Source organism: Artibeus jamaicensis, unplaced genomic scaffold (assembly GCF_021234435.1).
Source record: "Artibeus jamaicensis isolate MK-2021 breed Jamaican fruit bat unplaced genomic scaffold, CSHL_Jam_final contig_1028, whole genome shotgun sequence".
In the NCBI taxonomy this organism is placed as follows: Eukaryota; Metazoa; Chordata; class Mammalia; order Chiroptera; family Phyllostomidae; genus Artibeus; species Artibeus jamaicensis.
In genome coordinates, this window is record NW_026521201.1 from 7,197,918 (window position 1) to 7,222,633 (window position 24,716).

Sequence of the window (24,716 nt, forward strand, 5' to 3'; positions counted from 1 at the left end):
CTGTCGGAGCCGTTACCCTGGAAACCGAGCTCTGCTTCTTCTCGCCTCCTTTGAGTTTTAACCCTGTAGACACCCACCTGAGAGCTGTTGTCAGCAAAGCTCATCACCACCCTTCTCCATTTCACCCCACCGCCTGCTAGTTGAGCCATTCCTTTTCTGGGCCACGCCCTAACTTTGTGCTGTCTTCTTTTCTTTGCTGCTGACGTCTGCAGTCTTTTCCCATAGGTGACCCCGACAATTCTGACCCTTCACACGCTTCTCCAATAATCATCACCCCGACTTTCTCTCTTTCTCTCTCTCTTGTTTTTACTGTCCCTAATGACCCTTAACACGTCTCTGTTATCACACTCTCAGTTCTTCCCAATTGGGTTATTTACGATTCCTGTCTCCCCCAGTCTTTGCCCTAAATTAGGGAGAGATTCAGATGTATATATTCATACTTTAGCTTAACACTGATCCTCTCTAGTCCTCGTTCTAGACTTAGCCATTACTGCTACCTTCTAGCATGTTCTGGATGTTTCCAGACACCCCTGTGTTCTCCCGCAGTACCTTACACACCCAAACTTCCCTCCATGTCTGCATTTGCTGCTGAACTGTTGGGGTGCTACCGATGCCCTGTTACCTAGTCAGCCTGGTTTGTATTTCTAAGGCAGCAGCCTTGTTTTATTATCTTTTCTTTCTCATCAGCCTCTTAAACTAAACATAAACTGTGGGGGCCAATTATGCTGATAGCCAGTGTATTTGTGTGTGTGAACACAGACTTGCTTCTTTATAAACTAGAAGGACTGTTAGATTTGGGTAAGGTGCTCCAGCAAATGTCTGTTGGTTTAGAAATTGTTTTATGGAACCAGGGCAATGCTCTGGGCTAAATGTGGCCCTGGGTCTTAAATGCCCATGTAGGATTTCAGAGATTCATGTTAATTGCTCCTAAAACAAGAATTCTTGAATCAGAGAAAATGACCCTCCATAATTTAAAGAATTTATGGGTCCTCAGTACAAGATATAAGAATACCTGACTTAATTCTCAAGAAGGAAGATGGTTTTATTAATTCGCTGAGGATCTGAACAAGATTTTGAATAGGTTCCATATTCACTAACAGGCATAAGACATTTTAGACCCCTCCTACCTCTCTTCCTAAGCCAGGAAATGCAGAAGCAAACATTCTTACAAGTTTGCTATATTGCCCACATTACACATGGTGTGAGGCCCATAGATTTTTATAACCTTTCTGTAGTAACAGATTGTACTATTAGTCATACAGATAATTCCAGATGTGCTGTGGCATTGTTTCACAATTCTGGGGCAACCCTGGGCTAATACTCTTTTCCTAGAGTGTATCTAGGCTTATTGTTGTCTCAATCACTTGTGCCTAAAATTTTACCTTGAACTCTATATGAAAGTCACTTTGTTATTGTTGTGTAGATGTAGATGCGTTTGTGTTTGTGTCAAGATCTTAATCCAAAGCACCTTAATCCTACTGAACACGAAACAAAGTGCTCTATCACAACAGGATTAGGGTAGGGAGGAAGAGGGAATGTGTAGACACAGGCCTGACTGAAAGAGGAGTTTAGAGGTCTTTCCACCTCTAGACAGGCCTCTGTTCTCAAGTCTAAAGGGTCATTTAGATATGCCTAGAAGCACTTTAGAAAGAAGTTGTCCCCGTAGTCCTAGATCTAGCAAAACTTTTTCTTGACTTGAATTCTAGAATTGTATTAATACAGAGCCTTTTAATGCATTCAAACAAATAAGGATTTGCAGCAGTATGCTTATTTTCACATTCAATAAGTAGGAAAATAAATGTCAAGCAGCATCTGAGAAAACAAACATTAGTGGGGTGGGGGTGGGGGGAGAAGTATGGCATCAAATGAGCCCTAAGCTGTCTGGAGACCTTTATGGAGGAAATGACTCTTTTTTCTGGGTCTCAGTATCCTCTGAGTCAGTCAGTCCTGCTGTCGTGCCACCTCAGCCCTGGGAGTGGGCATTGTTCCTACTGTTGGCCAGAGATTAAGAATATTTTTACGTGCAGTGGCTTCCTGGGGGTTTTGGTTTAGATTCAGATTTGGGACACAAAAGCAGATAAACGTTATAATGGGCCACAGACTCTGATGGACTAGAAAAGATGTGTACCAGTGTAGATCCTGTGGATAACTGCATATTTTAAGGACAGGTTGAGATTTTTGTATGATTCAACAATCTGCAACCAGAATGAATTTTTTTCTGAATGAGCAATGAATTTCTGTTTAGAAGCAGAAATGGTAGACTTATGTAGGAAGACTAAAACTTTACCAAGAATTTTAAAGAAACTACGTTTTTAGATAGGGTGTGCTTTTCACTTGTGTAGGGCCTCGGAAAATTGAGAGGTCCGACTCAAAGATCAGGCTTCCATAAGGATGTACAATTCCTAATTCAGAGAGAGACAGTCTGTCAGAAAAATCAAAAGGGATCTGTAGCTGTTTAAACTCATTAAAATATATACACAGCTGACCTTGTGCAACATGAGTTTGAACTGCTTGTGTCCACATATACTCTGATTTTTTTTCAATAAATGTACATCAGGCCTTCTGAATCCCAGGTTTTGCATCTGAGAAGGATTCAACCAGCCACAGATGGGAAACAGTATTTTCAGTCTGCAGTTGGGAATACACAATGCCAACTGTGTGCATTGTTCTACACCATTATATATAAGGGACCTGAACATCCTCAGATGTGGGGATCCATTGGGGCCCTGGAACCAATCCCCCAACCCCATGGATACAGAGGAACTATATGAGGGGGCCCCCCAAAACTTGGAATTTATTTATAAAAAGTTGTGTGTGTATTCTTATATTTAAACTTCAATCACCTTCGAAGTGCTCCTCATTTGATGCAATATACCTATTGACACATTTTTTCCACTGCTCAAAAACACTTTTTGAACTTGATTTTGATGCCTCTTAGTGCTCTTGCCATGTTTTTGTTTCACCTCTTCCACATCAGCAAAAGTTTTCTCTTTGAGGACTTTTTTCATCTGGGGAAACAAAGTTGCTTGGGAGGAGAGTGGGTAAATAGGGAAGGTGGGGCATAGGGGACATGTGGGTTTGGTCAAAAACTGCTGAACACTCAGTGTGGTGTGGGCAAGTGCACTTGTAAATGACCCATCATGAAATGGGCAAATACATTGAAAGAGTCTTCAAAACAAATTCACTGAAGCCAAACACAGCCTCTCACAATAATGCCAGCTACTACACTGATACAGATGTGTTCCTAGAACACTGACCAGGCCGGGGAAGCCTATAGTACAAGGGGCCTGCCCTCCAGAAGATAATTCCAGTTTTGGGGGGTTCCCCCCTCATAGTTAAGTTTTGGGGGAGTCAAAGTTATAAGAGGATTTTTCACTGTGTGGAAGTCAGCTCCTAACTTCACATTAAGGGTCAATTATATATCCAAAAACTGTGGCCCAGAGTCCTGCTGGTGGATAAGGAATTAAAATATTGAGCATTTTGTATTAATTCTAACTTATTCATGGTGCAATGCCTGCTATATAGTAGGTACTCTGTAGATATTGTTGAACTGAAATGAATGAGAACTATAGTAATAATGTAGTATCTCTATAAAAGATTTCATACATACCAAAACTTCTCCAAGAGTTCTCAGGTTTATGAAATGGTGCCTTTCTAACTTCAAGATTCTTGAGAGCAAAATTCTCTGTATTCTTAGTATTTCAAAATAGGAGAGCATCTTGGAGCATGCCTTGATTAGAGAGTATTAAAGATAAGAGAGGGTGAGATTTGATTCACTGCATATAGAAGACTAAGCAGCAGCAAAAAACTCCTCAAATGACCTAATTTAAAATGGGCAAAGGACTTGAATAGACATTTCTCCAAAGAACATATAGAAAGGTCCAACAAGTGAATGAAAAAATGCTGAACATCAGTAATTGTTAGAGAAATGCAAACCAAAACTACAATAACATATCACCTCAAACCCATTAGGATGGCTACTGTTGATAACACAATAAATAACAAGGGTTGGTGAGAATGTAGGGAAATTGAGACCTTGGTGCACTGTTAGTGGAAATGTAAAATGGTACAGCCACTGTGGAAAACAGTGTGGCCATTATTCAAAAAATTTAAAGTACCACATGATCTAGCAATCCCACTTTGGGGTATACACCTAAGAGAAAGGAAACCACAGTTTTGAAGAGCTATTTGTACCCCGTGTTCATAGAAACACTATCGCATTAGCCAAAAGTTGGAAGTAATCCAAATGTCCATTGATGGATGAATAGATAAACAAATGTAGAATATACAGGGGTGGGCAAAAGTAGGTTTACAGTTGTGACTACACAAAACATAGATTATTCTTGTATTATTATTTACCTATTACAGTATTATTTAATTATATTATTTGTCTTATTATTGTTACTATTTTGTATTCTTATGGTTTATCTTTTAGGTAATGATGGCTGGTAACTTAACCTACTTGTGCCCACCCCTGGGTAATGGTGTATTATTTATTTTAAAAAGGAAGGAATTCCTGGCACCGGCTGTAGCATGAATGAACCTAGAGGAAGTCATGCTGAGTTAAATAATCCAGTCACAAAAAGATAAGTGCTGTGTGATCTCACTTGTATGAGGTGCCTAGAGTGGTTAATATCATCGACACAGAACATGGAATGGTGGTCTCCCAGGGCCAAGGGAGGTGGAATGGGGAGATGTTGTTTATTGGATCTAGGGTTTCATTTTTGCAGGATGAAAACATTTTGGTGACCTGTTGTGAATATATTTAACACTATTGAATTGCACACTTAAAGATGTTTGAGATAGTAAGTTTTTTATATGTATTTTACACAGTTAAAAAATAGAAGATTTCACAACATGGGTAATATAGTGAATAATATGATAACTATGCATGGGGCCAGGAGGGTACTGGAAGCATCAAGGAAAACACTGTGCAAAGTATATGAGTATCTGATCACTATGCTGTAGACCTGAAACCAATACAAATAATTCTGTAATTGAAAAATTAAAAAATAAATTTTTAAAAAATGAAAAGATTTAAAGAGAACTAACATTTTGAAATAAACATGTAAATAAAAAGAAAAAGCAAGTGAAAATTGTTCTCACATCAACAAATTACCAGGAACACCTCTATTTGTTTATTCTTCCCAAATTATCAGTTTGCTATATCCTGCAAACATGGGCTTTATCTACTGCAGTAAGAATAAGGGCTTGAGATCTGAGTAGCTAGAGCCTCTCGGGTGGGATGACTGTATATTTTATTGTTTAAACTGGAAAAACTCTTGAGAGTGAAAAGGAGCACTATTAATAATCACCCTCAGATTATTTTTATTTTTAAGTGTACTTTCTTGATTATGCTATTACAATTGTCCCATTTGTTTTCTCCCCTTTATTGTACTTTGCCCTGTTTCCCCCTCCCTCCAGCATTTTCCTCCCCTGAGTTCATGCCCATAGGTTGTACATATAAGTTCTTTGGCTGCTCTATTTCCTGTGCTATGCTTAACCCGCCCCCTCATCCCTGTCTATTTTGTACTTACTAATTATGCTTCTTATTTCCTGTACCCTTTCCCCCATTCTTCCCCTCCCTCTCCCTGCTGATAACCCTCCATGTGATCTCTGTGATTCTGTTCTTGTTCTATGGTTTGCTTAGTTTGTTTTTATTTTTGTTTTTTAGATTTAGTTGTTGATAGTTGTTAGCTTGTTGTCAGTTTACTGTTGATAGTTTTGATCTTCTTTTTCTTAGATAAGACCCTTTAACATTTCATATAATAAGGACTTGGTGATGATGTACTCCTTTAACTTGACCTTACCTGGGAAGCACTTTATCTGCCCTGCCATTCTAAATGATAGCTTTGCTGGATAGGGCAATCTTGGATGGAGGTCCTTGCATTTCATGACTTGGAATATTTCTTTCCAGCCCCTTCTTGCCTGCAAAGTCTCTTTTGAGAAATCTGCTGACAGTCTGATGGGAACTCCTTTGTAGGTGACTGTCTCCTTATCTCTTGCTGCTTCTAGAATTCTCTCCTTCATTTTATTCTTGGCTAATATAATTATGATGTGCCTTGGTGTGTTTCTCCTTGGGTTCACCTTCTTTGGGACTCTGAGCTTCCTGGACTTCCTGGAAGTCTAGTTCCTTTGCCAGATTAGGCAAGTTCTCCTTCATTATTTTATCAAATAACTTTTTGGTTTTTTGCTCTTTCTTTTCTCCTTCTGGCACCCCTGTGATTCAGATGTTGGAATATTGAAAGTTGTCCTGGAGGGTCCTAAACCTCTCCTCATCTTTTTGAATTTGTGTTTCTTCATTCTGCTATGGTTGAATGTTTATTTGTTCCTTCTGTTCCAAATAGTTGATTTGAGTCCTGGTTTCCTTCCCTTTACTGTTGGTTCCCTGTATATTTCACTTTTCATAGCCTTCACTTCTTCCTTTAGTTTGCATCCGTACTCAATCATTCTGATTGAGCATCCTGATTACCAGTGTTTTGAACTTTGCATCTGATAGGCTGGCTATCTCTTCATCACTTAGTTCTTTTTCTGGAGTTTTGATCTGTTCTTCATTTGGGCCATATTTCTTTGTCTCAGTGCACCTTCTAAATTGTAAGAGGTGGAGCCATAGGATGGGGCAACCTACTTTGCTGTGTTGTGGTGCAGTCTGGATGAATGTTTCTTCCTCAACTCCTTGGTTGTTGGACTTCCATACAATTTGATTTTCTGGCAGTTCTGGTTTTTTGGTTTGTTTTTAAATTGGTCGTTGTTCTTTTGTTTGTGCAACAAAGTGAAGCATATGTACCTACACCTTCATCTTGGCCAGAAGTTTAATCACCCCCATATGAATGGTCACCTCCTCCTTTTACTCTGGAAGTGGGAAATTTGTAATTTGCAACTTATAAATGTTAAGTTCAATGTGTTTTTTAATATTTGCAGGTACCCAACCAAAGGATTAGAAATACTTTGATAGAATAATCCCAAATAGCAGCTATTTTTGTAAATATCAACAAGCACCTTAGGTACTTGTTACAAAACAGATAGCTATGACAACTCTAAAAAAAATAACAAGCCAGCCCTGGCTGGGTGACTCAGTTGGTTGGAGTGTTGTCTTGGCATATACCTGTAAGGTTGTGGTTGGATTCCCGGTCAAGGCACAAACCTAGGTTGTGGGTTCACTTGTCAGTCAGGGCATATCCAGGAGGCAGTGGATCAATGTTTCTCTGTCATACCTATGTTTCTGTATCTCTTCCCCCACCCTTGACCTTCCTCTCTCTCAAATCAATGAACATATTCTCAGGTGAGGATAAAAATTAGAAATATTAAAAAAATAAGTTGTGTTGTAGATGAAGCCATTTCCACAGACCTGAACATTTTAAAAGGTGAGTTTTCAATCATTCAGTCATTTGAGAAATAGTAATACAATTCTTGTGTATTGCTCTGTGCTGCAAAGTAGACAAAGATGTTGAAGGTTGTGTTTCTGCCTTTAAGGATTTGGGACCCACACTGACCTAGAGAACACCTGCTTATTTGTTATTGTTACAGTTCCCAAAGAGTGATGGAAATAAAGTGTTTTGGTTTAGAGTGACAATTTTCAACATATTTTTATCTTGTGAGACACATAACTAATTACTAAAATTCTGCAGCACATCTAAAAATATTTTTTGCTGGTCTGATAAAAATTAGGTAAAATTTGTATTGATTTTTAATATATGTTTTATTGATTATGCTATTACAATTGTCCCATTTCTCCCCTTCATTCCCTCCACCCTGCACACCCTTTCCCACCCACGTTCCCCCTTTAGTTGATGTCCATATGTCACAAGTGCTTTAGCTTCTACATTTCCCATACTATTCTTGCCCTCCCCCTGTCTATTTTCTACCTACTGTCTATGCTACATATTCTCCGTACCTTCTCCCCCCTTCTCTTCCTCCCACTCCTCTGTTGCTAACCCTCCATGTGATCTCCATTTCTATGGTTCCACTCCTGATCTAGCTGTCCTCTTAGTTTGCTTTTGTTTTAGGTGTGGTTTTTAAAAAAATATTTTATTTATTTATTTTTAGAGAGAGGGGAAGGGAATGAGAAAGAGTGGGAGAGAAACATCAGTGTGTGGTTCCCTCTCATGTGTCCCCTACTGGGGACCTGTCCTGCAACCCAGGCATGTGCCCTGACTGGGAATCGAACTGGTGACCTTTTGGTTCACAGGCCTGTGATCAATCCACTGAGCTACACCATCCAGGGCTTAGGTGTGGTTGTTAATAATTGTGAGTTTGCTGTCTTTTTACTGTTCATATTTTTTATCTTCTTTTTTTTAGATAAGTCCCTTTAACATTGCATATAATAAGGTCTTGGCGATGATGAACTCCTTGAACCTGACCTTATCTGAGAAGCACTTGATCTGCCCTTCCATTCTAAATGAAAGCTTTGCTGGATAGAGTAATTTGGATGGAGGTCCTTGCATTTCATGACTTGGAATACTTCTTTCCAGCCGCTTCTTGCCTGCCAGATCTCTTTTGAGAAATCTGCTGACAGTCTGATGGGAACTCCTTTGTAGGTGACTGTCCCCGTATCTCTTGCTGTTTCTAGAATTCTCTCCTTCATTTTATTCTTGGCTAATGTAATGATGATGTGCCTTGGTGTGTTTCTCCTTGGGTCCACCTTCTTTGGGACTCTCTGAGCTTCCTGGACATTCTGGAAGTCTATTTCCTTTGCCAGATTGGGGAAGTTCTTCATTATTTGTTCAGATAACTTTTCCACTTGTTGTTCTTTCTCTTTTCCTTCTGGCACCCCTGTGATTCAGTTGTTGGAATGTTAAAAGATGTCCTGGAGGTTCCTAAGCCTCTCCTCATTTGAATTCTTGTTTCTTCATTCTTTTCTGTTTGGTTGTTTTTTTCTTCCTTCTGTCCACTCCATTGATATGAGTCCCAGTTTTCTTTCCATCACTATTGGTTCCCTGTGCATTTTGCTTCATTTCACTTAGTGTAGCCTTCATTTTTTCATCTAATTTGCAACCAAATTCAACCAGTGCTATGAGCATCCTGATCACCAGTGGTTTGAACTGTTAGGTTGGCTATCTCTTGGTTGCTTAAAAGTATTGACTCTGGGGCTTTGATCTATTTTTCTGTTTGAGCCTTTTTTGGGGGGGTCTGGTTGCGCCTGTTACTAATGAGGGGCGAAGCCTTAGGTGTTCACCAGGGCAGGGCAACCCAGTTGCTGGGCTGTGACACTGTATGTGGGGTGGGGTCAGAGAAGGAACAATGGCGCTTGCTCTGATCTCTCTCGGATTTCAGTCCCTTCTGCCACTTCCCCCAAGCAAACCAGCTCCTTCTGGTGCTGATTCCTGGGTGGGTGGGTTTGTGTACATTCTAGAACCCTGTGGGTCTCTCCAGTGAACTCTCCTGTGAGTCTGGGAGTCTCTCCTGGCACCTCAACCGCCACAAGTGTTTCTAATCAGTGCTTTTAGGCTTTATTTCCTGGCACTGGGACCCTGGGTTTTGAGGTCTGTCTTGCTGCCGGTTTTTGCCTGGGGCCACCTCATGTGCCTCACTGGGTCTGCTCACTGTCTCCCTGTGCCCGGGCTGTACCACCTACCTTCTGTGCACTGGTTCCACCAGCCACCACTTTTTCCTGCTGGGACTTCTCTCCACAGGCCACTGACTCTGCCCCTCTTACCAGTCTGGATGAATAGTTGTCGGACTTCCGTACAGTTCAGTGTTCTGTCAGTTCTGGTTGTTTTTTTGTTTCTAAATTTTTGTTGTCCTTAATTTTGGTTGTGCGAGTGTTTCTGCCTACGTCTCCATCTTGTCTGGAAGTCCTTGATTGATTTAAAAATGCTAATAATAATAATAATTATTATTATTACCTCCCCTTTTTGCTCCAAAGTGACTTTTTAAAAATATCAGGTGCCTACACTTGGATTTCTGACACCAAGAATTAACCAATCAGACACCACCTCATTATGCAGTGTGACCAATAATATGCTGCTTTATTATGCCCTGGCTGGTGTGGCTCAGTGGACTGAGTGCCAGCCTGCGAACCAGAACAGGCTAAAGTTTTTCCTTCCTTGTTTAAAAAAATAAGAATGCATTAATAGCAACCATACATTGTCTCATATTGGTATGGTTCTCCCATATTGAGTCATCAATTAGGTTAATTTTTAAAAATCACCTTTTCATACAATTCATAGCTTGCTTGTATCTTTTCAGGGATGAGGAAATCTTAACTCTTATTTATCTAGAATTGGAATTCAGTATCTGAAGTCAGAAATTTTCAGTTCATGATTTGGACCTTGCTACTGTTTTTACAACTAAGATTGCCTTGGAAAAAACCTTTTTAAAATTGTCTCTCTCGTTTGCTCAAGTCACCTCTCTCTGACAGTAGAGCTTACACATTGAGGTAGGGATGGAGGAGAGGGGCCATTTGTGGTTCTGCCTGCCCCCTGGGAAGGCCCAGGTGCAAGGGTGACTTCCATGTGTGTCTCCCTTGAGTACCTGCTACAGGAGGGCTCCTCAGCACACCTCTGTTTCCAAGGCAGCATTGTGAGCTAAATTTACACCAGGCTTGGAGTCTGAATTGTGCATTTGAACTGTAGATCTCCCATTATAGTTGCATGACCTATGGCAAAGTGACTTAAATTCTTTGAGCTTCAATTTCCTCATCTATAAAATCAAAGTAATTCTTAAAAATTTTTCTTTAATTTATAAATTTTTAGAGAGAGAGAGGAAGGGGGAAAGAGAGGGATTGATTTGTCGTTCCACTTATTTATGCATTAATTGGTTGATTCTTTTATGTGCCCTGACTGGGGATCAAACCTGCAACCGTGGCATATTGGGATGATGTTCTAACCAACTGAGCTTTCTGGCCAGGGCTAAAATAACTCTTGTTTGGAGAATTCATGGAACAAAAAAGTACTTAAGACAGGAAGGTTCAAATGTAGAATGTGGCACATAGTAGGGAGCTAATAAATGTCATTTTTGGTTTTTCTTTTATTAATGCCATGTGAAAAACTCCCACACTGATATGCACCCAAAATTGTTCAAATGTATATTTTCTGACATTCAAACAATTTTTAAATGTTATGTACTGTTTTTAAGAAATGTACAGTTTAAAGGAGCAGAAACATAGCAAAAGTACAAGAGCGTAAGAAAGTGATCTCTCACTGAGAGCCAGCAGCCTGCCTCCCTGCACCTCATCTTCTCTGTACATCAGGAAACGGGGCAATGCTCCTTTTGGTCACCAAGATACAGTCCCAGGCTCCATTTCTGTCAGAGAAGCATCTGCCTGTTGTCTTTGATCTGTGTTTTCATTACCAATCCTCACACTTTCCTTTGCTTAGAGCAGGGGTTCTCAAACTTGCATTTGATTCAGAACAACTTTGAAGGCTTCCTAGTCAGAAGGTCTGGGTTTGGGCCTGAGAATTTGCAATCCTAACTAGTGAAGCTGATGCTGCTGATCTGGTACCATAGCACTGAGAACCACTGGTTAGAACACCCTCCTATACCCACTTTGCTTCCTCTTGCCTTATTTTTTTAAGTTTATACATATTTATTGACTCCAGAGAGAGAGATAGAGAAACATCAATGTGAGAGAAACATTGATCAGTCACCTCTTGTATGTGCCCCAACCAGGGATGTGCCCTGACTGGGAATCAAGCCTCAATCCTTTGGTGCACAGGACAATGCCCCAACCAACTGAGTCATACCAGCTGGCACTTCCCCCTGCTTTAAAACCTTTGTTAAATTATACTTAAAGTCTCTCACTTTTTGGTAAAAGTAACATTAAAAAACCTACATTTTTCTCCGCCTGCCATCTTTTGTCTTTTAGATGATAAGCTCCTCTGATATGAAGACTGAATCCCCCGCCCAGTCATATAGTAAAATAACATAAATTTGTAGCCAGACAGATTCTAGGTTAAAATCTTTTCTTTTTTTTCTCTCTTTTTTGTTGCTCTTTTCTGTTGGGGTTAAAATCTTGACTCTATTACTTATTAGCTCTGTGACATTGGATAAATTATTTTATGAGTTGGGGCCTTAGTTTTCTTGTCTGTAAAATGGGACTAGTGATTTCCCTATCTTCTGAGTTTGGTGAGGATTGGATGGGATAATGTGTTATCCCATAACCCATAATGTGTTATGCTCACCTAGGGCAGTTCCTGACCATAGTGAAAATAGCTAATATCTATTGAATGTTAGACATTCCTTCAAGGTCTTCACATATGTGAATTTATCTATTCTTCCCAAGAGCTAATCTCCACAACCTAGGAAGTTTTCCTTATTATCTCCATTTTACAGAAGATGAAACTGTGGCATAGAGAGAGAAGTAGCTTGAACTGAAGATCAAATAGCTGGCTGAACGGGAATTTGAACTCTATAATCTACTATAACTTCTTCAATGAGGTTTTTAATCCAGCCCTGTCCATTTGTCATGTGAATCTAGGTTAACTCACCTTTGAAATCCAGAAGTTACGCTCTTCAAAGAGGTTGTTAACCCTCAAAAGAATAAGTAATCTTGTAATTTACTTCCTGCCTTGCTTTCTTTAATCTTCCTTATATCGCCACATTAATTTCAAATGCATAAAAGAAGCTGCAAAACTGTTATTCTGCAGAGCATTTAAGATCTTGCTCTGTGGCATATGTTATCAGTTTGGCTCAAATAACCTCTTATAAAAATTCTAAAAAATAAACAAAACATATGAGTTTAGTATTGCAACTTGCTAGGGTGCAGTTACTATACGACATGAGTCAAGAGAGGTTCATGAGAGCAATGGTTAACAGTGAATGAGAGGGCTTCTGGTCAAGATGGCAGAGTAGATAAATGCTGTGCTTGCCTTGTCTTTCAACCACATCAAAATTACAACTAAAATATGGAAAAAAACACCCTTGAGAACACCCAAAAACTAGCCAAACAGAACTTCTATAACTAAGGTTATAGAGAAGAAGCCCTGATGAGACTGGTAGAGAGGAAATGGGCTGGTGCCATACATGTATGTGGTGCTTAAAAATAGGGAGGGATATCTTGGCTGAGCAGGTCCCCTGGAGAAGCAAGGGACCCCAACCCCATATGGGACTCCTCAGCCCAGAGCACCAGTGCTGGGAAGAAAAGCTCCATATCTACCTGTGAAAATCAGCACGGGCTCCACCTGGGTAAGACAGAGGGCTGCTGTAGGCACAGGTATCCTCTTAAAGGGCCTGAGCATAGACTCACAAACATTCAACCTAAGCTTCAGCAAGTGGGCAGGAGCTCGAAAAGTACCAGGGATATCAGGGAAGATCTAAATTGTCTGGCTTCAGGGCGAGGGCTGGAGCAACACTCTTCCCTGGAAGGAAGTGCTGGCAGGTAACATTGTTCTTTTGTTAAGCTCTCTCACCAACCCAACCTGGAGGTACGGTAAGCCTCCAAATTTGAATCTCCATAACCTAGCCAACACTGTTGGCCCTACCCTGGTGATTCCCTGAGACCCCACCCCATCCAACTAGCACACTTGTCCAAAGCTCTTTCAGCAGCTGTTACACACAAGTGGCAGCCTTAGCCCATGCTGTGACTTTGCTAAAATCTCTTAAATGTCCATGAACTCCAAATAAGCAACAGTTGGCCTCAGTGAGCCCTGTACCTCTTGCTAAGCAGTCTCAAGCATGGTATTACTGGAAGCTGGCCTTGGTTCATAGCATATTCTCTCACAGGCATCTCCAAGCTCCGCACTAGCAGCTGCCAACCACAGATCACTTTCTAGCTCCTAACCAGGTGATCTTGGCTGGGTGCAGGAAATGGCTTACCTTAATAGCCTGCATCAGAGACCCTCCCGAGAGGCCACAAAACCAACACAGTAGCCAGCTTCACAACATACCAGAGTACCACCCAGTTAGCTCCACAAATAACACAAGTGAAGGGTAGACTTGGCAGGTAGCAGAACCCTGCTAAAGGCAACCCTGCTCTGTGAGGTCAACTGCACAACAGCTTGTCTGCCATAGACACAGCCAGTCCTGACAGTCTGCAGGTCAGTTTCACCCACTGATGAGTCATGAGCAATTAAAGTGCAACTGAAACAGGAGAGTACATACTACCCACACAAGGTAGTACCCACTCCTAGAAGACTCAGATTAGGTGACACGGGAGACTGAGCCACTGGGCCCCACAGAACACCCACAATATGACAACTGTACCAAGACTGGGAGAGGTAGTGGATATGCCTAATACCTAGAAATAAACATAGGGATGCTGCCAAAATGAGGAGACAAAGAAATATATTCCAGTGGAAATAGGACCAAACTCCAGAAAAAATAAGCAAAATGAAGGCTACCAGATACTGAGTTCAAAACACTGATTATAAGAATGCTCCATGAGCCCTGGATGGTGTGGCTCAGTGGATTGAGTGCCAGACTGCGAACCAAAGGGTTGCTGGTTGGATTCCCATTCAGGGCACATGCCTGGGTTTCAGGTCAGGTTCCCAGGTGGGGGCACATGAAAGGCAATCACACATTAATGTTTCTATCCCTTTTTCTCCCTTGCTTTCCCTATGTCTAAAAATGAAATAAAATCCTAAAAAATATAAAATAAAAAAATAAGAAAAAAATTTTTAAAAAAGAATGCTCAATGAACTTTAGTGGAAGAATAAAAGAATTCAGTGAGAACCTTCACAAAAAGAGAAACAATAAAAAATTCAAGAATGAAAAAATATAATAACTGAAATGAAGAATACATTAGATGGGATCAACAGCAGATTATATGAAGCAAAAGGCAAAATTAGCAACTTAATACATAAGGTAGCTGGAAACACCTAACTAGAACAGTGAAAAGAAAAAAAGAATGTAAAAATTAGGGTAGTTTAAGGGACCTCTGGGACATCAAGAGTACCAACATTAACATGATAGAGGTGAGAGAAAAAGGAATTGAAAACCTATTTGAAGAAGAAATAATGACTGAAAATTTTCCTCACCTGGCAGAAGAAATAGACATATAAATCCAGGGAGCACAGAGCATTCAGATGAATTCAAAGAAGCCCACACCAAGACACATAATTAAAGTGCATAAAGTTAAAGACAAAGAGATCATCTTAAAGCAGCAAGAGAAAATCAGTTACTTAGAAGGGAGCTTCCATAAGACTGTCAGCTGATTTCTCAACAGAAATTTTGTAGGCAAGATGGAATTGGCACAAAATGTTCAAAGTGATGAAAATTAGGGATTTACAATCAAGATTACTCTATTACTCTATCCAGCTAGGCTATCATTTAAAATCAAAGGGCAGATAAAGAGCTTCCAAGACAATAAAAAGCTATAGGAGTTCATTACCACCAAACCAGTATTATAAGAAATGTTAAACAGCAATCTTTAAGAAAAAGAAGGGAGAAAGAAGATTAAAAATATGAATACTAAAGTGGCAGCTACATACCTATTAATAATTATTTTTTAAAGATTTTATTCATTTTATTTTTTTAGAGAGGGGAAGGGAGAGAGAAAGAGAGGGAAAGAAACATGAATATGTGGTTGCCTCTCATGTGTCCCCTTCTGGGGACCCACCCCCTAGGCATGTGCCCTACACTGGGAATCGAATTGGTGACCCTTTGATTTGGAGACCAGCACTCAACCACTGAGCAACACCACCCAGGGCCTATCAATAATTATTTTTCATGTAAGTGGTTTAAATGCTTCAATCATAAGACACCAGCTGGCTGAATGAATGAGAAAACAAGACCCATATATTTACTGCCTACCAGAGATCCACTTCAGGTCTAAAGACACACAATGACTGAAAAATAAATTTCATGAAAATGAAAACAAACAAAAAAGCAGTGGTAGCAATACTTATATCAAACAAAATAGACTTTAAAACAAAGGTATAATGAGACAAAAAAAAAGGACATTTTATAATGATGAAGGGATCAATCCAACAAGAGGATATAATCCTTGTAAATTTTATGCACCCAATGTAGGAGCACTTAAATATATAAAGCAAATTTTGATAGATCAACAATAATGCAGTAATAGTAGAGGACTTTAACACTTCATTGACATACTGGGTAGGTCATTCAGACAGAAAATCAACAAGGAAACAGCAGCCTTAAATGACACGTTAGACCACATGGGTAAATTGATATTTTTAGAATATTTCACCCAAAAGTAGCAGAATATTCTTTATTTTCAAATGTACATGGAACGTTTTCTAGGATAGACCATATATTAGGCCACAAAACAAACCTTAAATATAAGAATATTGAAATTATATCAAGTGTCCTTTGCAATCACAAGAGTATGAAAGTAGAAATCAATTACAAGAAGAAAACTGAAAAGACACAAATATATGTAGGCTAAATAACATGCTACTAAATAATGAATGGGTTAACAATGAGATCAAAGAAGAAATAAAAAGATACCTTGAGACAAAATGATAACACAGCAACTCAAAATCTGAGACACAGCTAATGCAGTTCTAAGAGGAATTTCATAGCAATATAGGCCTACCTCAAGAAACAAGAAAAATATCAAATCAGCAGTCTAATCTTATACCAAAAGGAACTAGAAAAAGAAGAGTGAGTGAGCAAAGCCCAGAGTGAGTAGAAGCAAACACATAATAAAGATCAGAGTAAAAAGAAATGAAATAGAATCTAAAAAATAGTACAAAAGATCAACGAAACCAAGAGCTGATTCTTTGAAAAAATAAACAAAATTGATAAACTTTTAAACAGACTAATCAAGAAAAAGAGATAATCCAAGTAAATAAAATTGAAAATGAAAGAGGAGCCATGGCTGGTGTGGCTCAGTGGATTGAGTGTGGGCTGGGAACCAAAGGTCACCAGTTTGATTCCCAGTCAGGGCACATGCCTGGGTTGTGGGCCAGGTCCCCAGTGGGGGCCACGTGAGAGGCAACTACACAGTGACGTTTCTCTCCCTCTTTCTCCCTCCCTTCTTTACTCTAAAAAAAAAAAGAAACGAGAGAAGAAAAGTAACAAATGACACCACAAAAATACAAAGGATCTTTAAAAAATACTACAAACAATTATAATGCCAACAAATTGGAAAGCCTAGAAAAAATGGATAAATTCCTAGAGATATACAATCTTCCAAGACTGAATCTAGAAGAAACCAAAAATGTGAACATACCAATAACTAGTATTGAAATTGAATCAGACATCATAAAACGCCTAACAAAAAAGTCCTGGACTAGATTGCCTCACAGGTGAATTTTACCAAATATTCAAAGAAGAATTAATAATCACCCTTCTCAAACTATTCCAAAAATATTAAAGAGGAAGGAAGGGCTCCCAAGTTTATTTTACAAGGCTAGCATTACCCTGATTACAAAACCTGATAAAGACATCACCAGAAAAGAAAATCACAGGCCAATATCCCTAATGAACATAGATACAAAAATCCTCAACAAACCGAATTTAACAATACATTGCAAAAGTCATAATCATGTGTGATTTATTCCTAGGATGCAAGAATGGTTCAATGTCTGCAAATCAATTGATGTGATACACCACATAAATGAACTGTATGATTTTTCAATCAAACAAGCAAACATAAAATCAAACAAAATTGTATGATTGTTAAACAAACAAACAAACAAACATACAAACAAAATTGTATGGATATATGAATAGATGCAGAAAAATCATTTGACAAAATGTAACATCCATTTTTTATTAAAAACTTGTAAGCAAAGTGGGAATAGAGGGAACACACCTGAACATATATGACAAATCCCAAGCTAACATCAGACTCAATGGTGAAAAATTAAAAGGTCAGGAAGAAGACAAGGATGTCCACTTTCACTGCCTGTATTTAACATAGTAGTGGAAGCCCTAGCCACAGTGATCAGACAAGAAAAAAAAGTAAAAGGCATCCAAATTGATGGAAATAGACATGACTTGGAGTGGTGAACACACAACGTAATATATACAGATGATGTATTATAGAATTGTACCCCTTAAACTTACACAATTTTGTTAACCAATGTAACCCAAATAAATTCAATTTTTAAATAAGGCATCCCAACTGGAAAAGAAGTAATACTGTCATTATTTGCAGATGACATGATACATAGAGAACCCTAAATATTCCATCAAAAACCCTACTGGAACTGATAAATAAGTTTAGTAGAGTAACATGGTGTTTTGTTTTGGTTTTTGGTTTTTAGGTTTAGTTGTTGATAGTTGTGAGTTTGTGGTCATTTTACTGTCCATAATTTTGATTATCTTCTTTTTCTTAGATAAGTCCTTTTAACATTTCATATAATAAAGCCTTGGTGATGATGAACACCTTTCACTTGACCTTATCTGGGAAGCACTTTATCTGTCCTTCCATGCTAAATGATAGCTTTGCTGGGTGGAGCAATTTTGGCTGTAGGTCTCTAATTTTCATGACTTTTAATATTTGAGTGATTTACCCAGGGCATTCTCTTCTAGCATGGAAAGTGTCTTTTGAGAAATCAGCTGACAGTCTTATGGGAACCCCACTGTAGGTAACTAACTTCTCTTGCTGCTTTTAAGATTCTCTATTTTTCAACTTTGAAATTTTAATTATGGTGTGTATATCTAGGAGTGGGCTTCTTTGCATCCATCTTGTTTGAGACACTTTCTGCTTCCTGGACTTGCATGTCTATTTCCTTCCCCAAATAAGGAAGTTTTCTTTCACTATTTTTTTTTCAAATAGGATTCCAATTTCTTGCCCTTTCTCTTCTCCTTCTGGCACCCCTCTGATGCGAATGTTGGATTTCTTGAAGTTGTCCCAGAGGCTGCTTACACTATCCTCACTTTTTTGGATTCTTTTTTCTTCTTGTTCTGATTGGTTGTTTTTTTGCTTCCTTGTGTTCTAAATCATTGGTTTGATTCTAGGCTTCATCCACTTTACTGTTGTTTCCCTATTCTTTATTTCAATTAGTGTATCCTTCATTTCTGACTGGATCTTTTTTATGCTGATGAGGTCATCACTAAGTTCTTTGAGTATCCTTATAACCAGTGTTTTGAATTCTGCCTCTGATAGATTGCTTATCTCCATTTCATTTAGCTCTTTTTCTGGTGTTTGATCTGTTGTTTCATTTGGGTCATGCTTCCTTGTCTCCTAGTCTTGGCAGCCTCCCTCTATTTGTTTCTGTATATTAGGTAGAGGTGCTTTGACTGTGTCTTGGTAGCATGGCCTAATGTAGTAGGTGTCCTATAGGGTCCAGTGTCACAGCCCCCTATTACCCAAGGTGGGTGCTGGAGGTGTACCCTTTATGTGGGTAAGGACACCCTTCTCTTGTAGTTGAGCCTTGGTTGCTGTTGGCAGATCCATGGGAGGAATTTACCCAGGCCAGTAAGCTGCAAGTATTGGTTGTGACCACTGATCACCAACCTCCCCCTTCTGTGGAGGATCAGCTGTGCAGGGGCAGGGTGTTAGTACTCCAACATGGTCTGTAGCTGTCCACTGGGTGTCCTAGCCCTGGGGTTTCCCATGTAGTGCAGGTCAAGATCAGCCCCCACCTGTGTTTGCCCAGGATCTCCCTCCCTAAGCTATAAAGCAGTCTTAAGTGGCTGCTACTTGTGCTGGGCTTAGAGATTCTCAGGTGAAGCCAAGCTGTGAATGTAGGCCAGCTGCTGCTAGTGCTGGGTCTGGGGCTAGGCATTCGTATGGAAAAGCAGCTTGGGTGGATCTGTAAACTGGGTGGAGCAGAGTCTCTGGGGACCTCCAAGGTGTGTCAAACAGTGTTAGAGGGGTTGATGGAGTCTCAGATATGGCACTAGCCTGCAGGCTCTGTGGCTTTGCTGGAGGAGGGTTTGGAAAAGGGACAACGACCTCTATTTTTCCTGATGCCAGACACTTCAGCCTCTCCCAGTATGCCACTCGTACCCTTCAAGCTGCCACCCCAGTGCTGAAGATCCAAGGGAGTGAGTCTGAGTAGGGGAGTCCAAGAAACTGCTTGTGGACCCAGCAGTTTCTTTCATGGACTCAATCCCTGCTGACAGAAGTTCTAGGGACTTACCCTCCTGGCACTGGCACCTTGGGCTGGGCATCATGGTGTGTTGCTGGGACTCCTCACTCCTGAGTTATCCCTCCTGAATTTTTATCCACCACACATGGGTATGGGACCAGCCTGTTCCACTGCATTTCTTCTATCAGTCTGGCTGGATGTGGTTTCTTTATTTCCATAGTTATCAGATTTCCATTCAACTTCATTTCTGATGGTTCTGAGGAATGGTTGTTCTATATTATAGTTGTAATTTTGATGTGGTTTTGGGAAGAGGCAATCCATGTCTACCTATATTCCCTTCCTGTCATCTTGACCGGAAGTCTCCAGAAAAAATGTCTTTTTTAAAAAAGATTTTATTTATTTATTTTTGGAGAGAGAGGAAGGGAGGGAGAGAAATATCAATATGTGGTTGCCTCTCAAGTGCCCCCTGCTAGGGACTTGGCCTGCAACCCAGACACATGTCCTGAATGGGAATCCAACCAGGGACCCTTTGGTTCAGAGGCTGGCACTCAATCCACTGAGCTACACCAGTCAGGGCTGTCTCAATAGGTATATGACTATGGCACCTAGTGAAGAGTGCTTTAAAGGTGACTGAAATTTAAACATGTAAGAATAAATACATATTTTTTTACAAATAAATTCTGTATTTTGGTGCCCTTTATATTTACCAATGATATATCAGATAAGGGGTTAATATCCGAAATATATAAAGAGCTGATACAACTTAATACCAAAAAACAAACAAACAATTTCTTAAGAAAATTAGCAGAGGATCTGATTAGACATTATTCCAAAGAAGACCTATAGATGGCCAATAGTCATATGAAAAAGATGCTCAAGGTCACTAGTAATCAGAGAAATACAAATAAAATCCCAATGAGATATGACCTCACACTGTCAGAATGGCTATCATCAAATCAACAAATGTGTTGGAGATGATGTGGAGAAAAGGGTACCCTGGTGTTCTGTTGGTGGAATTGCAAATTGGTGCCACCACTTTGGAAAACAGTGTGAAGATTCCTCAGGAAATTAAAAACTACCATATACCTAGCAGTTTATCTTCTGGGTTTTATCTGAAGAAATAAAAAATGGTAATTCAAAAAAATACATGCACCACTGTGTTCATTGCAGCATTATTTACAATAGCTAAGGTATGGAAACAACCTAAATGTTCACTGATAGATGATTGGATAAAGAAGATGTGGGACATAGATACTATGGAGTATTACTGATCAATAAAGAGAATGAAATCTTGCCATCTGCAACAAAATGGATGGACCTAGAGGGTACTGTGCTGAGTGAAGTTAAGTCAGACAGAGAAAGATAGATACCATATGGTTTCACTTACATGTGGAGTCTAGAAAACAAAGTCAACTAACAAAACAGAAACAAACTTATGGCTACAGAGAACAGACTGATGGTTGCCAGATGGGAGGGGGTTTGGAGGACTGGATGAAAAAGGTGAAGGGATTAAGAAGTACAAATTGGCAGTTACAAAACAGTCACGGGGAGGTAAACAGCATAGAGAATATAGTCAGTGGTATTATAATAACAGTGTATGGTGCCAGGTGGGTACTAGAGTTAGTGAGGAAAAACTTCCTAAGTTACATAAATGACTAAGCACCATGCTGTACAGCTGTGACTAATATTATATTAAATGTCACCTGTAACGGAAAAATAAAAGAATTTAAAATAAAATTAAAAAGATGAATTTCCTTTCAAAAACTGCAAAACATTCCTTGCTCCCTGCTCCCAACCCTCACCCCCCAAAAAAACAGGGAATGAGATTAACCATACAGTGAGCAGTATTGGTCCAAGGTGAGATGGGCTTTCATTTGAAACACTTAAAGGCCCTGGTTGATTTGCTGGCCAAAGTAGGTCAGTATTTGCGTGTGTGTGTGTGTACGTGTGGGAGAGAGAGAACACGCAAGTGGATATAAGTGTTCATTCTGTGAGTAGATGTGCTGCTAATTCACTTTATGCCTCCAGGCCCAGAGCTGGCTGGCTGGCTGGCTCTGGCCTTACATGGTCCCAAAGGAATGTGCTTGTATGTAATTATGTCACCCTCTAGTGGTTACTTCCCTGTTAGCCCTTTATCCCCGAAACAACCCACTCTTGGTGTCAGTGACCTCTCTTCAAATGAGATGCAGTGAGCAGAACCTCTGGGAGATATTGGCTGGGAGGGGCAGTGCTGAGGAAAGTCTGGCTGAAGGCCAGAAGAGAGGCAGGATCCCCAGAGAGGGGAAAGAGCTGCCATAAATAATACTACTTCTGGCAGAGAAAAAAAGAAAGCAGAAAAGGCAGAACATTTGGAAAGAGGGAGAGGAAGGAAGATATCTCAACTGAGGTTCCTGAATATCAGTTTTTATTGAGTGGCATTTTATACAGTATTTGTGGGGCGGGACAGTTAGCACATTAGAACTCTCCAGAGCTTCAGTATTGAGGGCTGGAGTTGGGGTGGAGAAGGAATATTTTTAACCAGTTTCAATTCTCTTTTCCAAAGGTAATAAGCAAAGACTGTGACTAACAAAGACTGACTAAATTCCAAACTTTCACTACTCTGATTTGGACAGCTAAGGACTGCTTCTCCATAGCCTGAGGCTGTGTTCTTTCCGCTGATAAAGGTCATTTTTAGCAAGATTTTGATAGGTTTGTATTCAAAAGGCAAGGAGGGGAATCAAGATCGGTTTTACTCAGAACTGGTTCACAACCCTCCATCAGGCCTGGGACTCTACTGTCCAATTCCTTACCAGGTTATTCCCTTTTTTTCTTTTTTGAAAAGGTGCTGATGCTGAAGCAGGCTTTGCTGGGAAATCCTATCTGGATGAACTGAGCATGTTCATTTCTTACATAATGCCAGGCCCAGAGGAGTGTTAGGGGCTAGCCCTGTCTGCAGAGTTCACAGCCAGGTCACCTTTTCTGCCAAGAGGTTAGGATAGGGTTAATGGTTTAAAAAAATAGCCAGAATCTCAAAGGGTGAAAAAGCAAAGCCCCCGCCTTGCTCATGTTAACTCTTCACACCCCAGAAAAGATGGTTATGAGATAAAATCAATTTTTGTAGGTTGTGATACGCTGTTTCGCCAAATACCAAAGATACCAAGAGCACATACCATGCATGGCTTTTCTCCCTGATGGGAGGGACATGAAAACAGTACAAATACCCTGTTCATGTTTTTCTAAAGTTAGAACAACTTGTCTCAAACTAGAGACCTAGCATTTAGAGATATTCTTTGTTTTTGTTTACTTTTTATGTTTAAACTTTGCTTACGTTTAAAGCCAAAAAACCCAAGTAACTTAAGTAATCAATGCCTGCAGTTTCAACCATCAAGGATCTTTGACTTAGCTGGTTGACAAAAACTAAACTGGAGTTTTCAACATTTTGGCATAATAACAAAACTTAGTAATTATGTGACACCTCTTTAAAGCTTTGAGAGCTTAGCATAGATGCTTAATGACAACACTATTTTGGGTGTGTTTTTTGAAATAGAAATAGAGAAAATAAGACCTAGAATAAAGAAGTGACTTTCTCAGGGTCATGGGAACAGTCGAAGGGGAGCGCATCTTCCCTGTGACCTGCAGAGCCTCTTTGAGCGCCCACACTTGCACTCGATGTTTCAGTAAAACTCAGGCATGATGGGAAAGGTGACCAGACACAGGCAGAAGCACACAAAAGTGCGATCACTTATGCTGCTCCATGATTGGTGATTGATGTAGTTGCAGGAAGGGAGGAGCAGCAGACGGGTTAAATGGCGTGAGCATGTGTGTCACCTGGCCTGTCAGGGGCTGTAGACACATGGAAAACACAGACTTTAGGGTCCATTCCAAAATGGGATCTCAGTTCTCTATTTTCCTGATTTCATGTCTTTAAATTTAAAAAGGTCGGCAGAGCTTAAAAATAATATATAAGCAAAGAAATTATCATAGCTGGTAGAGCCTGCATTGCAATTTCATCGGCAGCATGCCTACATTGGCAGTGCTTCACTGTAGGGAGTGTGCATCCACTTCCTGATGCTGAACTTAATATCCTGACCATCATGTTCATTGTAATAATGGCATTTATTAAAACACCCTTTGAGGTGCTATAAACTTGTAGAAAGTTGTGACTAATGCATGAATCAATATGCTAATATTTTTCTATGTTCTGTGGTATAAAATAGGAAGTGCTTAAAATTTGACCATTTCTTTTTTTTAAAAGATTTTATTTATCTTTAGAGGGGAAGGGAAGGAGGGAAGGAGAGAAACATCAATGTATGGTTGCTTCTCGTGCGTCCCCTGCTGGGAACTGGCCTGCAACCCAGGCATGTGCCCTGACTGGGAAGTGAACCACGATCCTTTGGTTCGCAGGCCTGTGCTCAATCCACTGAGCTACACCAGCCAGGGCAGCATTTCTTTTTTTAAAATATATTTTATTGACTTTGCTCTTACAGTTGTCCCATTTCCTGCCCTTCATTCCTTTCCACCCTGCACATCCCCTCCCACCCACATTGTCCCCCTTTAATTCATGTCCATGTGTCATTAGTTCTTCAGCTTCTATATTTCCCATACTATTCTTGCCCTCCCCTGTCTATTTTCTGCCTACCATCTATGCTACTTATTCTCTGTACCTTTTCCCCCCTCTCTCACCCTCCCACTCTCGTGTTGATAACCCTCCATGTAATCTTTATTTCTGTGGTTCTGTTCCTGTTCTAGTTGTTTGCTTAGTTTGTTTTTGTTTTTGTTTTAAGTGTGGTTGTTAGTAATTGTGAGTTTGCTGTCATTTTACTGTACATGTTTTTTTTTTAATTTATT

At 39.9% G+C, this 24,716-nt stretch overlaps 1 protein-coding gene across 1 annotated transcript in view; it reads left to right on the forward strand.

The window, feature by feature from the left end:
- The window catches only part of WNT5B (Wnt family member 5B), a 152,309-nt gene that overhangs the window by 68,686 nt on the left and 58,907 nt on the right, over positions 1-24,716 (forward strand). The gene's annotated exons all lie outside the window — the stretch shown is intronic.